The following is a 15,387-nucleotide window of genomic DNA, read 5'->3' on the forward strand; positions in this document are numbered from 1 at the left end:
TCTATTAGGGAGTCAAGATACACCCAGTTCAAGGGCACTGTTAGCTCATTCACACAAGAAATAACTTTCCAAGGCTCCATTTCTTTATGACAGAAATGAGATGCAGGAATTTCTTACCTTGTAAAAAAGCAGTAACTCCAAGTGGCTTGGAGTCTATTGCATTAAGTAATACAAAGAACACTTTAATCTCTACTATTTTCATGCTTGAGACTTGGAATGTATTTACATTTATATCCATACTTTGAAAACACAGCTTAATTATGTGCCTTCATTACAGAACATTAAACACATATTCTAACATGAGCTATTACAGACCATCACCATATGATAGTTGATATTTAATGAATGCTTCTCAATAAGAAGTACATAGTGTGCACTTAAACTATTCATTTAATACAAGACATCCTTTCTGGGCACATCCCAGCAGTAAAGAGTTTGTTGGAACAAGAATTACAGTGGTTAAGACCATTGTAGCTCATGGTACTATGTTATAAATCCTATATAAAATATATTATAATAATAATAAATATATTTTTAAATGCATATAATGAATTCCTTAGTGGTTCATCAAATTATTTTATTATAAATAATACCATGGTAAAAGAAAGCATTATTTTTTCTGTAAGATTTTTTCGCAGAATAAAATCAGTCTTAGAATCATAGGGTAAATGGAAATGATCATTTTTATGACATGATTTTTAAGTTATAACAAGTCATGTTAATTTAAAAAAAAATTAAAGATCAAAAAAGCATAAGGTAGAAAAGAAAAATCATCCATCTCTATTTAATACAAGGATGATAACTTTTGACCATTTTTGGTATTTATTTCCCCTATTTTATTATGTTACTAAATGTTTAGTATCTATTTTACTTAAAAGTTTAAGTAAAAAAATTCTTTCAATTCTTCATAAATTTTATTTTAATAATAGTAACAAGGTATTATTTATGTTTTGTGCAGTAAAATTCATGTTTTTTACTTTGATCAAGTGTTTTCACAACATATAACAATATATTTTTATATCTTTTACAAAGAAGTTTAAAAATTACATTGTACCTATTTTTGGAAGATATAACACTCTGCTTCCAATACTTTTATTAAGTATTTTAAAATTAAGTTTAATATACATAAATGCATATAACATTGATGATTTTCACACATGTATAACTACATTGCTATTAAAAAAATAGAACATTACCAGCTCCATAGAAGCATCTTCATACAGAGTTCCAATAATTAGCCATTAGCATATCTTCCAGGTCTAGAGATTAGTTTCACTTGTTTTTGAGTTTTATCTAAATGAAATCATACAGCTGGTTCTCATTTGTTTATGGCTTGGTTAGTTGCAGATACTTTTGGTGTGAGATTTATACATAATTTTACAAAAAACAGTAATTGATTCATATCAAATGGTGTTTGATATATATATATATTTTAGAGTCCCAGTGCACGAAATTCGTGCACGGAGGTGGGGGTCCCTTAGCCCCACCTGCACCCTCTGCAATTCAGGACCCCTACACCTTTTTCTTATCTAGCTAACCTCTTCACATTTAAAAAAAATTAACTGAAATATCACCTACTCTAGGAAATCCTCTTTGAACAAATGTCTTTACAATCTGTATTAAGTATTTTCATAGTCTATCATTTTTTTTCTTTAACAGCTACTTAGAGCGGATGCAATGTGGTTTTCATTCTTGCATCTGAATTTTTTCTTCTTGCTCTTGTAATAGCAAAGCTTATCCAATTTACATTTGCCCTTCAAGGGCTTATATTTGGTTCAGTTTCTAGTTGGCTCCCTGCTTTTTTTTTAAGCAATAAATTTGGGTTGTGATAGTAAGCCTCACTTGTAATCAAGCCTGTAGGTCTCCCTAACTGAATCTACACTAATAAAAGAGAAAGATGCTAATTGACTGTACCTCCACTATGCCCACAGCCAATCAGGAGTGATATGAAAATTAACCCAACAAAGATGGCAGGTAAATTTGAATATGCAGGCGGGGCAGGCAGCCCCAGACGCTGCCCGCAAGGTCCAGGCCGTGATTGGGACCAGGCAGGCGGGGCAGGCAGTGCCAGACGCCGCCCATGGGGTCCAGGCTGCAATCGGGACCGGGCAGGCAGAGCAAGCAGTGCCAGATGCCGCCCGCCGGGTCCAGGCTGCGATCGGACTAGGCAGGCTGGGCGGGCAGCGCCTGATGACACCCATGGGGTCCGGGCCCCGATCGGGGACCTGGGCAGGCGGGAGTGGCCAGCATCTCCGGGATCACTGTCTCCCCCCGGGCCGCCTGTGGACACCAGTGGAGCAGGCCTGGGTTGAACATTTTAATGAAAATGGGATGCCTGTGCCCCTACCCACCGTGCCCCATCCTTGGCGAGGAGAGGGCAGTGGGCAGTTAGGAGGCACTGGGGCCAGGAGGGACTGGGAGCAACCTGCAGGTGAGCTACCAGGAAGAGGTGCTGAACCATGAGGACGCCAAGGGCTGGCTGATGGAGGCATTCAAAGGTGCAGACAAGGCGGCTCTCGCAGGTGCTGAGCTCGAAAAGCGCATCGACAGCCTGATGGACTAAATCGCCTTTCTTAAGAAGGTGCATGAAGAGGAAATTGCCGAGCGGCTGGCGCAGATCCAGTACGCTCAGATCTCCGTGGAGATGGATGTGTTCTCCAAGTCCGACCACTCCGCCGCACTCAAGGACATTGCACCCAGTACAAGAAGCTGGCTGCCAAGAACATGCAGAATGCCGAAGAATGGTACAAGAGCTGCTTCACTGTGCTAACTGAGAGCGCTGCCAAGAACACCTACGCGGTGCCCGCCACCAAGGATGAGGTGTCTGAGAGCCGCCTGCTCAAGGCCAAGACCCTGGAGATGGAAAGCAAGCCGGGGCATGAGTGAAGCGCTGGGAAAGCAGCTGCAAGAGCTGGAGGATAAGCAGAACACCAACATTAGTGCTATGCAGGACACAATCAACAAATTAGAAAATGAGTTGAGAACTACAAAGAGTGAAATATTTATAAGAATACCAGGACCTCCTCAATGTGAACATGGCTTTGGACATTGACATTGCAATTTACAGGAAACTCTTGGAAGGTGAGGAGACCCAGCTCAGTTTCACCAGCATGGGAAGCATAGCCAGTGGCTACTCCCAGAGTTCCCAGGTCTTTGGTCGATCTGCCTAAGGTGGTTTACAGACTAGCTCCTACTTGATGTCCGCTCGCTCCTTTCCTTCTTAATACACCAGCCAAGTCCAGGAGGAGCAGATCGAGGTGGAGGAGACCATTGAGGCTAAAAAAGCTGAGGAAGCTAAGGATGAACCCCCTTCTGAAGGAGAAGCTGAAGAGGAGGAGAAGGAGAAGGAAGAAGCTGAGGAAGAGAAAGGAGAGGAAGACGAAGAAGGTGCCAAAGAAGAATTTGAGGACACAAAGGAGGAAGATGGAGGTGAAGGTGAAGGAGAAGATGCCCAAGAAGCTGAGGACGAGAAGAAAGATGAAGGTGCTGGGGAGGAGCAAGCAACCAAGAAGAAAGACTGAGCCCCCCTTTCCTTAATTATTTAATGAATAATCCTCCTGAAACCAGGTCAACCCCATCACCAACCAAGCAGTTGAGTTCCCGATACTATATGAATTAAGAAGTCAATATATATAACATTCTGAGGTGACTCAGGTTGGACATTAAATGTTGTGCTATGACTTTTCTCCTTATGCAGAGTATCTATTTGCTTGCAGAGTGGCTTCCTGCCAGCCTGTGCATGGTCTACGCCAGTGGTTGGCAAACTGCGACTCGCGAGCCACATGTGGCTCTTTGGCCCCTTGAGTGTGGCTCTTCCACAAAATACCACGGCCTGGGCGAGTCTATTTTGAAGAAGTGGCGTTAGAAGAAGTTTAAGTTTAAAAACTTTGGCTCTCAAAACAAATTTCAATCGTTGTACTGTTGATATTTGGCTCTGTTGACTAATGAGTTTGCCGACCACTGGTCTACACTTATGAGTTCAGGATCTATGACAATGTGAGTAATTTAGATGTTTACAATAAAAACACATGAATACATGAATTCACTAATGTTAATGTTATACTTCATGGAAAAAATAGTCCTTTGAATCTTTGGTGGTTAGAAATTAAAGACCTCAAATCATGTGCAATAAAAAGTAAATAAAGTTACACTGAATGACAAAAAAAAATACATTAGGGGCCAGGAAACATTCAAAGAACTGGGGAACCATTCCCAAATCAGGAAGGGAAGTCACAGGGTGTATATTATTGCTATGAATACAGTATTTCCTACTACTTACAACATATACAATGTAATGTATATGAAGTACATATTCTCATAGAGTAATACTGGTAGATATGTTACAGTTATGGCAGTATGTCATACCCTATCTATATTAATAAAAGGGTAATATGCTAATTAGACCATGAGACCTTCCAGACATCCTTCCGGACAAAACCATGGTGGCGGGGCCAAGGCAGAGGCAGTTAAGGGTGATCAGGCCAGGAGGGGAGGGCAGTTGGGGGTGATCAGGCTGGCAGAGGGGACTAGTTGGGGGTGAGCAGGCTGGCAGGGGGGTGCAGTTGGGGGCAAGCAGGCCAGCAGACAGAATGGTTAGGGGCGATCAAGCAGGCAGGCAGGTGAGCAGTTAGGAGCCAGCAGTCCCGGATTGCGAAGGGGTTGTTCAACTGCCGGTTTAGGCCTGATCCCACAGGGATCCCAGATTGGAGAGGATGCAGGCCAGGTTGAGGGACACCCCCGCCATGCACAAATTTCGTGCACAGGGCCACTAGTATTTCTATAATACCTATCACTTTAGCATACCAGAGATTGTGTTCATTTATAGAAAATAACAATAAATGTCACCTGATCATTTGATCTTCTAGTAATATTTTATAGCAAGTTGTATTATTCTAGTAATTTAACTATTACAAAACTGAGGCATACCGAAATAAATCACATTGAACAATAAAGAATGACTCAAATATCAAAGCATAGTACACTTAGGGCCTCCCTTGTCCTGTGCCTCAGATATCATAGCATAGTACACATTTCACATGGAACTCAGCTTCCTTTAAAATAGGAAGAGATGCCATACTCATGAAGCAGCTACTTCCGCACATATTTTTTTTTTTATTTAATTCACAGCACATACTCTTTGTACTAATTATTGGAAAATCATCCTAGCAATTGCCTCTGTTCTTCTCTGTATTGTTACCTTATATTCTGATGTTATTACTGTGCTTTTATCATTCACTCACTCTAATAAGATTGTGAGTTTTTTAAGGGCAGAGAACATGACTTGAGCTTGTTCACCCCTCTGTCCTGGGGCCTAGATAAATACTCAAATGCCATCCAGTCCAAATGACTGTGATGAGAGAGGCCCACTGTTGCTGGAGACCTCTGACTTTTATTTAAGGGCCTCACTTGTTCTGTACCTTTACAGAGTGGTGAGTAAGGGCTGAGGGAATTTGAGGAAACCCAGACAGAATTCTCCTCCTAAAAGATTTTGCTAAGCTGGCGACCGGGAACGCTGGACATTTGTCCAATTAAGACCCGGCCACACAGCAATAACAAAGGCACTGGTCTCCTACTGCTAATGCATGGGGATCAAACCCCAGCCTGCAGGAACTCACCCCCGCAGTCAGGACCAAGCCGCTGGGTAGACCTGGGCTGGTGCTCCTAACTCTGGGGAGAGGGAGACTTCCCATGGCTGCAGTCTAGAGGTCCGGACTCCATGGTACGTGCCCGAACAGGTCCCTAGCGCAGGTTGGTCAGAGGAGCGGCCTCTTCGCCTGGGATTGCGGGGCAGCTTGGCCAGATTTGTCCTGACCTCTTCACCTCAATATCGCAGGGCAGCTTGGCCTGGCCAGTTCTCCCTGTGATCGCGGCGTGGCTTGGCCGGGGCTCTTCGCCCCATGATTGCAGGGTGGCTCAGCCTGGGCTCACTGCTTTCCACCAGCTGCAGCTCATCAGTCTCCTATGGACTGGGGGGAGCAGACCAGTCGAGCCCACAGCAAGTGGCAGCGGCTATGAAGGTCGCCATGGCAACCCAGCACTGACTTCCGGTTGGTCAGCCTTCGGTCGAGATCAGTCATTACAAGTTACAACCCTGGGCTTTTATTATTAGGAAATATAGATAGATATAGATATAGATATAGATATAGATATAGATATAGATATAGATATAGATGTATACCAAAACATCAGTTTCAATTACATCCTGCAGTAACGTATGGTCCATAGTAAGTACGTGTATACAAATATGACTAAATTGACTAGAAGCTGAGTAAGGTTTTAAATAACCAAAATAGATAGTGAATGAGAAATAAACTTATGATTAAGTACTATGCTTATATAACATCCACAAATCATTAACAGTTCTCAGTAAATAAATACTCAAAGAGTTTAGAAAGGTTATATATTACTAAATTATATTTAAAGAATATAAATTTAAATAAGTATCTGTTTTGCCTTTAATGTCATAAACCCCCCCAATCTTAACACCAATGATGGGAAATGTTTAATAAATGATCTCTTCTAACATCTATCATTTTCAAGTATTTATATGTCTAATTAGAAGAAGAAAAAATGTTAACTTAGTGTTAGGAATTATCTTAAATTGTTGATGATTCTAAATGTAATGAAATGAGCACTTTGCAGAGTTAACTGAACATAGGTAGCTAAAGACAATTAACTAAGTTAGTGGATAAGCTATTAATAATTTACATAGTAAATTCTTATTTTGATTTGCTTTAATTATACTAAAGAAGAAGTGAAATGGCAGTTATGACAACACAGATCTATCAATAGCCGCATTGTCAATATCTGCGGTTAGGAAGTTTCCTATAACCGTGACTCTCTATCCAGCTTCCATCAAACCCATCTTCCTCTTATAAAGCAATCCTCTGAGCTCCCATGATGCCATGCATCTCAAGGGAAGCATGCACTCCCCAAATGTAAATAGTAAACAACACATTGTGCCGTTTCCTACAGAATGTGTATAAATTTAAAGATTAGTATTCCTGAACTATAAAATTCCTATTATTGAAATCATGTTACACAGAGAAGTCATAGCTCACTCTTTCTTGGTTTCCATTAACAACTGAACGGGAGCTAAATGATGGGGGTTTTTCTTGAAGCCAGTCTGTAAAGAGCAAGTCAGGAACATCGTGTTCAATGTTAGAGGTCAATTTCACAGTGTTTAAATGAAACTTTCTACGAAAGTAAATGGAAAAGAAAATATCAAATATTTAAAAAACATAGTGCCAGTAGGCAAAATAACCTTTGCATATGAGGTATATTTGTGGTTCTACAATAATAAATAGATAAAACTAACTCAGTAGGAGATACAAAAAGCAAAAAAAATATATTTTAATTGAAATTATAAAATACTAATACATTACACCTAGGTATATTTAAAATATGTCAGTATGGCTCCAAAGTGGAAATTAAAAAATTACATATAAATAGTATCTAATAAAATATATATACATATATATGAGTTTGAAATTTGCATATTTAAATAAATATTAACTTCTAAGCCTATACATATAAAGTATTTTTACAAATATATACTTAAGTGAGCAGTTGAGAGAATTATGTAAATGTAATTTTATTATAGTATACTTAATTTTAGTATACCAAATATAAAAAATAATAAAATTTATTAATTTTAGTACACCAAAATTAATTTAGTGAGAAACCCCAGGACTTATTTCACATTAAATGCCCACTTGATGTCAATAACTATAAACACTTTATACAGATTATAGTAACAATATTTTGCTGTTTTAAATTCTAGAAAATAGTTTATTTATAAAATGCGGAACACTATATTTTACTCTTAAATGATATCAAGACAGCATATACACAGATACCTAGAACCTACAGATATAACCAGTCTGTGCTTCCAAACAGAAGTGTATTTGCAAAATAATATATCTCATTTTGGAAAAGATGCCATTTTTCCTTTAAATTTGATTTGATGAATTCATTCTACATAACTCTACCATCATTCTCATTAAGGCATGGAATCTTACACAACAATATTGCCCCTTTCACAAGAAATTATGGTAACAACATGGCCTATAACTATACCTCATCTAAAATAAATGGCTTTAATGTTACACCGCTGTGTAAATATGTTCCATTGGTGGTGTTTCATGCTGTTTTGTGTCACTATGCTAGAGTACTTCTTATTGTGCATTGCAACAACTTTGTAGAAAATACATGACTTGAACATATTTCTTTTTACCAATTAGATAATTTAAGTACATGTCAATCAATAGACTCATTATAAAATATTTCATAAATACATTTTAATACAAATTTTACAGCATATATTTTAAGTGGCAACTAAGACTTTTGATAGTTTACATGATTTATGCTTCTTATTTTTCATATGTGTGTTATAATCACTTCATGATATGGTAGAATTTATTCAAACTGACATGTTCTAATCTCATTAAATATAACTCTATTAACATACATTAACATTATTAAACTTGTGACTTTGGGGACATTTAACTGCTTTATAGTTAGATTCTTTCATTGAATTTTTTTTTTTTGATGATGAGTTGTACGTGTGATGAGAGAATTGGTTGAAACTGTGAATAAGCAAAATCTGGTTTCTAATGTAGGCTCATTAAAATGGTACCTAAAACCATTTCCCTATGTTCAAGGTAAAATAAAAATAAAAAGTCCTATTCTTTTTGTTACTCTCCTTTACTGTTTGCTCCCTTTAGATCTTTCACTATTAGTTTTAAAATGTAAACTGCATGATAATGAATCAAATCTCCACTTTAAGTTGTTAAAGAGATAGCTTAACAAATAAAAATAAGTAACTGCATATAAAAATGTAAAATTTTTATTTTCATGTGCAATTCAACTTGTGTATAATGCAGGTGTGGAAAATAAAATGCTTTGTTTGAATTTTCTACTGAGAAATATATAATGCAGCAATTTGTATGAGTAATATACATTTCTGGCCAGAATCCTTACACTGCCAGAATTTTATTGTGCTTTCAGCTGCATTTGAATGTGTGTGGGGGGAAAATTAAGTTTTGAGTAAGCCATAAACACAATTGCTTTTCAATAAGCATTATATTTAACCACAGAACATCTAAGTTGTTATAACGTTGGTATATAAACTTAATGGTTTTACTTTGTTAAAAACAATTTTAATGTTCCATTTTATTAAAACAAAGCTTCTTAGACTACAGGTCTCCAAAAGAGAGACAGGGATAGAAGCAAGCAAGCTAGACTCTTTTATTCATAGAATTTTCCACTTCAGAATTCTTAAGACACTGAAGTATATACCCATATTAGAATGTAAGATTAGAATAAATCACAGAAATACATATTGAATTTTGTTCACTTTGCTTTTTGATGTTTTAGGCTCTTGATGGATATTTTGTATGTGTCTTATGAAGGCAAATCCTTCAGTACTTCTCCTCTAAGAGTTAGGGACTCCATATTTCAAATCTTATCCTACCTAATAATCCTACCTAATAATAGAGTAATATGCAAATTGACCTTACCTTCGCTACACCCACAAGCCACGCCCACCAGCCACAGCCACCAGCCACGCCCACCAGGAAACCGTCGCAGGGACAGAGACTTTCCCGCCTTGGGCACCTGCAGGGAGCCTGTGACGGATCGCAGGCAACCACTGGGGGTCGGCTCCTAGGATCCTTAGTAGGGACGCTGGGTGCGGCCGAGCCCAAGGCCGCCGCCCAGGGCCAAGCCCTGACCCTGAAAGAAGGCAGAAGGTGGTGGCCACAGCCAAGGCCTGGGTCCCCGGTGTCGGCAGAAAACTGGTGCAGGCAGCCAGGTGAATGAAGGTCTATTGCACGAATCTTCATGCAATGGGCTGCTAGTTCTCACTATAAAAAGAAAGGCATTTGAAAACTCTAGAACTTCATGCCTTGCCTATTGTCTGAAATGTTTTTCTTTACATTCTATTTTAAGGGTATGTCAAGTGTCTGAATATAATTACCTTTAGAATATGTGCTTTTTTTTTTTCTTTATTGTTGAAAGTATTACGTATATCCTTCTTTTCCCCCCATTGACCCTCTCCAGCCCGCCCCAGTCTCCCCATCCCCTCCCTGTCCCAGGCCTTCAACACCCTATTGTCTGTGTCCATGAGTTATGCATATATGCATTCAAGGTCTTTGGTTGATTACCTCCCACTCACCCACCTCCCCCTCCTTCCCTCTGAGTTTCTGTACTCTGTTCCATGCTTCCATGTCTCAGGATCTACTCCGCTCATCAGTTTATTTTGTTACTTAGATTCCACATATGAGTGCGATCATGTGATACTTGTATTTCTCTGACTGACTTATTTCACTTAGCATGATACTCTCCAGGAACCTCCATGCTGTCTCAAAGGGTAAGATATCCTTATGTTTTACTGCTGCATAGTATTCCATGTACCACAGTATAATGTACCACAACTTTTTTCCCCACTTATCTACTGATGGGCACTTGGGCTGTTTCTAGATCTTAGCTATTGTAAATTGTGCCACTATGAACATGGGGGTGCATATATTCTTTCTGATTGGTGCTTCAAGTTTCTTAGAATATATTTCTAGAATGGGATCACTGGGTCAAATGGCAGATCCATATTTAATTTTTTTGAGGAAACTCCATACTGTTCTCCATAATGGTTGCACCAGTCTGCATTCCCACCAGCAGTGTACTAGAGCTTCCCTTTTCTGCACATCCTCGCCAACACTTGTCATTTGTTCATATGTTGATGGTAGCCATTCTAATAGGTGTGAGATGGTACCTCATTGTTGTTTTGATTTGCATCTCTCAGATGATTAGTGACTTCCAGCATTTTTTCATATGTCTCTTGGCCATTGTATGTCCTCTTTGGAGAAGTGTCTAATTAGGTCCTTTGTCCATTTTTAAATTGGATTGTTTGTCTTCCTTTTGTTAAGTTGTATGAGTTCCTTATATATTTTGGATATTAACACTGTATGAGATGTATCATTGACAAATATGTTCTCCCATACAGTGGGCTCTCTTTTCATTTTGTTGATGGTTTCTTTTGCTGTGCAGAAGCTTTTTTATTTGGATGTAGTCCCATTTGTTTATTTTCTCCTTAGTTTCTTTGCCTTAGCACATGTATCTGTAAACATATTGCTATGTGAGATGTATGAGATTTTGCTGCCTATGGTTTCTTATAGGATTTTATGGTTTCACAACTTACATTTAAGTCTTTTATCTACTTTGAGTTTATTTTTGTGTATGGTGTAAGCTGGTGGTCTACTTTTATTTTATTTTATTTTTTTTGCATGGTGCTGTCCAATTTTCCTAACACCATTTATTGAAGATATTCTCTTGACTCCATTGTATGCTCTTGCCTCATTTGTCAAATATTAATTGAGCATAATGGCTTGGGTTGATTTCTGGGTTTTCTGTTCTGTTCCATTGTTCTATATGTCTGTTCTTGTGCCAGTACCAGGCTGTTTTGATTACGGGGGCTCTATAGTATAACTTGAAATCTGGTATTGTGATTCCTCCAACTTTGTTTTTCTTTCTCAAAATTGCTCCAGCTATTTTGGGTCTTTTTTAATTCCATATAAATTTTTGGAGCATTTGTTCTAGCTCTGTGAAACATGGTATTTTAATAGGAATTGCACTGAATCTTAGACTATTTAGTATTTGGTTGCATTTATATTTTCTTTCATCCAGATTTTTGAGCTTCTAACATCTTCATAATGTATCTGATTCACATATGTAATTCACATATCATCATATTCAGTATTTTAAAGTGTCCAAATAATTTGGCTTTACTAAAGTTGTACAACTATCACCATTATTGAATTCTAGAAAACTTTCATGACTTCCAAAAGAACTCATTGACAGCCTATACCTAATGATTTACCCCCAACTACTGGAAGCCATTAATCTACTTTATGTCTTGACCAGTTTTTCTATCCTGGGTATTTCTTATAAAGGAAATTATGATATGTGGCCTTTTATCTGATTTATTTCATTTAGCCACATGTTTTTAAGATTTATCCCCAAACCCACTTTACATAGTAAGTATATTAATTTTGCAACACAATTCTTACTGGTTCAAGTAATCTTTTGAATTGTTTCACCTTCTGGAAAGTTTGTTTTTGTTGTTTTGTTTTGCAATGCTGCAGTTTTTTTTCAAAGGCAGAGAGGCAAATGTAAACCAAGGTTCTTCTAAATGAAGTGAGTTGAAGTTCTTATCCTTCACTTCATCTCTTTCCCTGATTCACTAGCTATTTGTGTGATCTCTGAAATAAAGGTGATATCTGGCCCTTGACTGTCACAGTTGCCTGCCAGCAGCCATTATGCACTGCATAAAAACTACATAAGGTCCTTTCATCATGCACTGAAAGGTTGGCAGTGCAGGTAAAATCTTTTACTGTCAGGTAATTCATTGTTCTCACCTTAGAATAGAATTTAAAAAGGCCCAAGATAAATGGAAAATTATCTTAATGTAGATCTAACACTTTTAAGCAGAAGAAAAGTGATGAGCTGCTTTTACTTCCTTCAGAAATTTATATAAATGACTAGAGGCCCAGTGCATGAAATTCGTGCACAGGGAGATGTGTCCCTCAGCCCAGCCTGCACCCTCTCCAATCTGGCATCCCTCTCACAATCCAGGACTGCTGGCTCCCAACTGCTCACCTGCCAGCCTGATTGCCCCTAACTGCCCTCCCCTACAGGCCTGGTCACCCCTAACTGCCCTCCCCTGCAGGCCTGGGTCCCCCCCAACTGCCCTTCCCTGCAGGCCTGGTCACCCACAACTTCCCTCCTTTGCTGGCCTGGTCACCCCTAACTGCCCTCCCCTGCAGGCTTGATCGCCCTCAACTGCCCTCCCTTACTGTCCTGATCGCCCACAACTGCCCTCCCTTGTAGGCCTGGTTCCTCCCAACTGCCCTCCCCTGCTGGCCATCTTGTGGTGGCCATCTTGTGTCCACATGGGGGCAGCCATCTTGTGTGTTGGAGTGACAGTCAATTTGCATATTACTCTTTTATTAGATAGGATAGAGGCCTGGTGCACGGGTGGGGGCCAGCTGGTTTGCCCTGAAGGGTGTCCCAGGTCAGGGTGGGGATTCCCTTGGGGCATGGGGCAGCCTGGGCGAGGGTCCTGTGGTGGTTTGCAGGCCGGCCACATCCCCTGGCGACCCAAGCAGAGGCCCTGGTATCTGGGATTTATTTATCTTCTATAATTGAAACTTTGAAGCCTTGAGCGGAGGCCAGGGCCGGCCAGAGCGGGTGAGAAGCTTGGCTTCCTCCATTTCTGGGGAAACTCAAGCCTCCTGCTCACTTCATGGCTGCAGCCATCTTGGTTGGGTTAATTTGCATACTCGCCCCTGATTGGATGGAGGGCGTGGCTTGTGAGCATACTGGGGGTACAGTCAATTTTCATGTTTCTCTTTTATTAGTGTAGATGATATACATCAAAGATAAATCAACAAGCCACATAAGAGTATAGTAGGTACTTGAATTCTTCTCTATAAAGTTTCAAGTAGCCATATTTTAGAATGCACAACTGCTTTTCAGGACTCTAATTTATGTTAAATGTTTTTAAATCATGCAAGCTAATACTGATGACAGTCAAGAATAAATATCCAGAAAAGAAAAAAACATACTGAAATATACTTGTACACTTGTATTGGTAAACTGGTTCATATTGGCCTTCTACAAATTGATTACTATGGTTGAGAAGATAAAACAATGAAGACCTTGAAATGTGAATTTCTTGATGGCTCAAATTAGAGTTAATAGTGTAGGAATTGTGCTATTCAGTTTTTTTTTTAAAAAATGTGTTATTGTGGTAAAATATACATAACTTAAAATTTAACATCAGTGGTATTAAGTACCTTCACACTGTTGTGCAAACATCAACACCATTCACCTCTGGGAGTCTTTTCTTTTAGAAAAAGTAGAAACTCTATATACATTAAACAGTAACTCTCTACCTACTCAGCTACAGGCAAGCAGGATTCTATGTTATGTCTCTATGAGTTTGATTACTCTAGGTAGTTCATATAAGTGGAAACATATACTATTTGGCTTATTAACCTGAGTATGAGGTCCTCAAGGTTCATCTATGTTGTAGGAAGGTCAAAATTCCCTTCCTTTAAAAAAAAAAAAAGTATTTTTAAGTTAAAGTTGTCATACAATCCTATATAATAAAAGCCCAGCGACCAAAATGGTGGAACAACCAGAACGACCATGCCCTGGCTGGCCCCGCCCCCCAGCGGGGACCCCTACCCCGATCCGTGGCCCCCATCAGGGCAGGCCGGCTGGCCCCCACTAGTCCATCAGGCCTCTATCCTATATAATAAAAGGGTAATGTGCAAATTGACCCTAACGGCAGAACTACCAGAATGACCGCTCAACCAGTCACTATGAGGTGCACTGACCACCTCTAGGTCTCTTTCCCCAGCTGGCAGGCTCTGATCGTCCAATGGTGAATGGGGAACTGGGGGTGGGATGGCGGGGAATGTGGGTGGCGCCAGGCTAAGGCCCCCACCCCGCCAGTCGCCCCCCCCACAGAGAGAGACCTATGGCAGGGGTGGGGCTGGCGAGCAGGTGGGAACGGCCGACCTCTCAGTCCCTTCTCCTGGCTGTCAGGCTCCAATCACCCAATGGCAAACAGGGAACCGGGGCTGGGTGGCAGTGGGGGCAGGGTCAGCTGAGGGGAGATGGCCCTGATCACAGGCCAGGCCTAGGGACCGTACCTGCACAGGAATTTTGTGCGCCGGGCCTCTAGTATTACATAAATTACAGTTGACATACAATATTATATTAGTTTCAGATGTACAGCATAGTGGTTACACACTTATATACCTTACCAAGTGTTCACTCCAACAAATTTAGTATCCATTTGACACCATACATAGTTATTACAGTATTATTGACTACAATCCCTATGCTGTGATTTAGATAACCATGACTATTTTTATAACTGTCAATTTTTAATTTTTAATCCCTTTTCCACTTATCTCTCAACCCTCTTCCAAACCAGGGCTATCAATTTGGTTTTTGTATCTATAAGTTTGTTTCTGTTTCATTTGTTCATTTTGTTCTTTACTTTCCACATATAAGGGAAATCATACGATATTTTTCTTTCTCTGTCTTATTTCACTCAGCATCATATCCTCTAGGTCCATTCATGTTTTCAAAAATGGTAAGATTTCATGGATGAGTAATAATCCCACTGTATATATGTATAGAATAATACTTACGTTGCTTTCTGCTTCCATATCTTGGCTATTGCAAATAATGCTATAAGGGACATAGGGGTGCATATACCCTTTCAAATTAGTGTTTTAGGTTGTTTTTTAGATAAATGCCCCAAAGTGGAATTGTTGTCATATGGTAGGTTTTTTTTACTATTTTCCACAGTGG

General features: G+C 39.5%; 1 pseudogene across 1 annotated transcript; it reads left to right on the top strand.

Annotated features, from left to right (window-relative positions):
* The first annotated feature begins 1,967 nt into the window (after positions 1 to 1,967).
* LOC307104025 (neurofilament light polypeptide-like) lies at positions 1,968 to 3,521 on the top strand (annotated as a pseudogene). Its single transcript has 2 exons — positions 1,968 to 1,974; positions 2,409 to 3,521. The product of its transcript is annotated as a neurofilament light polypeptide-like (transcript).
* The last annotated feature ends 11,866 nt before the right edge of the window (positions 3,522 to 15,387 follow it).

The sequence above is a fragment of the Cnephaeus nilssonii genome (assembly GCF_951640355.1).
Source record: "Cnephaeus nilssonii genome assembly, chromosome: 8".
Classification (NCBI taxonomy): Eukaryota; Metazoa; Chordata; class Mammalia; order Chiroptera; family Vespertilionidae; genus Cnephaeus; species Cnephaeus nilssonii.